Source organism: Cavia porcellus, unplaced genomic scaffold, assembly GCF_034190915.1.
Source record: "Cavia porcellus strain 051 isolate PalLab524CR breed Dunkin Hartley unplaced genomic scaffold, mCavPor4.1 scaffold_22, whole genome shotgun sequence".
Classification (NCBI taxonomy): Eukaryota; Metazoa; Chordata; class Mammalia; order Rodentia; family Caviidae; genus Cavia; species Cavia porcellus.
The window spans coordinates 15399027-15402528 of record NW_026947505.1 but is presented as its reverse complement, the minus strand read 5'-3'; the positions used below and the strand labels follow the sequence as shown (position 1 = coordinate 15402528).

Sequence of the window (3502 nt, the reverse complement as noted above, 5' to 3'; positions counted from 1 at the left end):
AAGACATGATTGTGAATTAGTCTTGTGGCTTTATTCATTGAGTTTTCCTTATCAACAAGAAGATACTGCATGAAAGAATTAAATCCAGGAAAGCCTGATTTCTTAAACTGATATCACAGACTCCATATCACACTGCAAAAAAATTCTACATTCAGATTTTAATAGTGACAAAAACACATTCACACTATGCCTATTTAGCCTAGCCAGCTTTTGATCACTTACTTTAAACATTTCTTTCAAGACCTCACTGGGAATCATCTAGAACACATTTCAGAATGATACCAGGATCATTTACAGTGAAATTACTATGTAGATTCATGGTGCTAAACTTTTTAGCAGTCACAAAGAAAATGAGAAAAACTTAAGCTACTTAAGGGACACAGAGTTTTAAATAAATGTTTTGAGAGAATCTTAAAAGCTTAAGCATTTTATTCTCCTGGGCAATTGCATCACTGTGTGAACCTGGGTTGCAGCTACACAAAGGGAAAGGGCGTGGCCAGCACCATGATGCCCAGAGGACCACAGAGGGGGCCAGAAGGTGCTGGGCCCAGCCAACTCTAAATCCATCTTCGGTTCCGTGTGGCGAAGTGAGGTGGAGATGTCATGTCACTTCTTTGCATAGCACATGGACGGAGAGGTTTCTTGCATGAGGAGTCAAGGCCAGGTAAGGGGGAGAGCGGGGCACCCTGATGCCCAGCTGGCCCACCCCGGAGCTGCAGCCTCTCCACAGCGATGGGCAGAATGCGGCAATAGAGCAGGAGGGCTTCGATCACAGCACATGCCATAGCGATTCACGTCACCTCACTGAAAGAAAGATCTTTACAGTACTGAATTTACAGAAATTATTCTCTAGATTACATACAAAACACGATCGGTCCAAAAGTAGGACTGACATTACGGGCAAAAAACACACAGAATCATGCAAACAGTGTGACAGTGAAAAAAATAGTACAAATTTAGGATGGAGGAGCACGCTTGTAATCCTTCACTCAGGATGCTGAGGTAAGAGGATTTTTACATATTCTAACCTATTCTGTGTATTCAGATCAAGGCCAGTCTGAATGCCATAGTGAGACTGTATCTCAACAAAACAAAAGAAATGCCTATTTAGCCTAGGAGGCTTCTGACTAAACATTTTTTTCAGGATAGGTGAAGAGAAACTGTAATTGCCATCTGAAGCAATATATATTAGCTAAACAAAGATTTCTCAAAAAAAAAAAAAAAAGAGTTAAAAAATTCAACAGTTAAGTCTGTGTTTTCTTCAGCAGAACTGGGGGTTCATCCTGTACCCAAGTGTACCTGGAGCAGTAGCTGTGCGGCTCCAAGGAAAATGGTCGATGCAAAGTTGAAATCCGTTAAAGGCTACCTCGGTAATTCCCGCAAAACTTCATCAGTTAGAAAAAAACGAAGGCTGTAAGAATTTATGTGCGTCATAAAAGTGGGGCCTTGAAAGGAGGAGCCCGAGCTCCACAGCCCCCGCAAAGGTTAGGGCCAGGCAGCAGCTAAGGTCATCATCACCTCATCACCGTAGTTTTTATTTGTTGTCCATTAGCGGGCTTTCAGCAGTAAGCAAAGCCTGTGCAGTCTCCTTGGCTGAGATCACCCCTTTTCCGGGAGGATTAACGGTCCTGGGGAACCACTAGGGCTCTCAGGCCCAGAGTTCCTGAGTCATGTTGCCTGGAGTCCAGCAGGATCGGAAACCGGGATTACCCTCCGCTGGCCTGGGAAAGCCTTGACAAGGAAGCCCGGAGAGGCCTGCACCAGGCTCTCAGGGTGAAAACCCCTCGGCTTCCCGGTCTCTGCAGCGGCCTCCTCGGCCCAGCGCGGGCTCCTCCTGCAGTCCTTCTTCCAGCTCTGCCTGAAGCGAAGAAGCAGGCTTCGGCAAACAGAGAGTGAATGGGCAGAATTACAGAGGCCTGCATACAGGGTCAGCCTGGGAGCTCAGAATGAAGGCTGGAAATTACGCTGAAAAAGGGAAACAGAAGACTCAGGAAGCTGGACATCTAAATCACTCCGAAAGATAAAAATGAAGTACAAAATGCTAGGGACAGAAAAATGATCATTTGGAAATATTTGAAAAAGAGACATGGAATCATCATAACAAAATACTGAGACTTAAGTCTGATCAGACAGCTAAACCTTTGAAAAAGACTTACCTGTAAGATAATTAGAATATAGAATTAGCAGAAATAAGAAGTATTGCTTTCGCAGCCAAGTGGGTTCCAAGCTGAAAAATGTTATTTGGTTCTTAGAAGAGCTGCAGGCTTAGGCGCTGGCAGGACTTACACAGGAGACCGCGCGCCCTCTAGAGGTCATAGAGGGGAACCCTTTTCCTTCTTTCATACAAATCTCACCTGGTTTTTGCTTGTCTCTCGGTACTTTCAGTTCATACAGTGATCATTTTACACAGGAAGATTGTATGGAAAAGTCGGCATTGCTAGACGTATTCAGTCCAGCAAAGAGGAGGCAACCTGTGGGATAGTTAAGGTGAAGAGACATCGATGGAACACAGCAGGGAGAAAAGGTCTCAGGGAGCATTAATATTAGACAAAAATTCAGAGCCATCTGCAAAGAAATATGATCACAAGGAAGAAGACAGGTGCACTGGCTCAGCTTCAGCCCGGACTTCTGTGAGTTTAAATGAGTCCAGATGTTTCCCAGACGAAAAAGGAGAGCAGGATACAATGTCTTTATTTCGAGAAATCTGAGACCTAAGACCTAGACCCAGAACTAAGAACCACGTCACCAGTCTCAAAGGAATTTTTCTTGTGACTGCAATCTTCAGTGGGACCCAATGTTTACGTGAATAAACTTCTCTCCCTTGGCAATTTTAGTCTAAATTATAGATGCCTAGTGTGTAAAGGGGTTGTAACTGAGGGCTGCACAGAGAATGAGGTGCATGGACACTCAAGTTTTCTGAACACTGATATTTATTTACAAGAACAGCAGATTTATGCAATAAATGAGAAATATTGTGAAACAATTTAGCAAATTTGAAGCACTGTGTAGATATATTTCAGTGTGTGTAGAGCAATTTTCACTAGGTTACAGGGTTCTATTCCTTCTGCTCAGGTTTGTATTCTGCATGTGTGCGATTTATTCTCTCAAAATAGCAAATTTTTCTCCTAACACATCAGTTCCATATCGGACATCATAGGTCCTCGGGAAGGGGAAGGAGCCCAGGAGATGGGGGACGAGACAAGAGCCTGCCTCTGCTATGTGTGTGTACGGACTCCCCACCGTGAGTGCAACGATTACATCCTGCAAACATGCACTAAGAAAAAGTTCTTCAAAACAAATATTTTAATTAGGTAAATCTTAGGTTATGGCCACAAAGTCCTCATGCTTGTGTTAGTCAAGGAACAATGAATGGAGCTCTAACTAAACAAATCGGCACTGATAGCTCCAGGTTCCTCTGAGGTCATCACTGTCCTAAAGCAACTCAGTCACACAGTGAAGGCCAGGAAACTGATGGAAATGTTTTACTCCTGATATCGGAAAA

The 3502-nt window shown here is 43.7% G+C and overlaps 1 long non-coding RNA gene across 1 annotated transcript; it reads right to left on the bottom strand.

The window, feature by feature from the left end:
- Positions 1-411: 411 nt before the first annotated feature.
- On the bottom strand, positions 412-2594 carry LOC106027377 (uncharacterized). The gene is made up of 3 exons (XR_010042121.1): positions 2157-2594; positions 1300-1965; positions 412-804 (listed from the first exon to the last, which is right to left on the bottom strand). It is a non-coding gene; the product is annotated as an uncharacterized LOC106027377 (long non-coding RNA).
- Between the last annotated feature and the right edge of the window lie 908 nt (positions 2595-3502).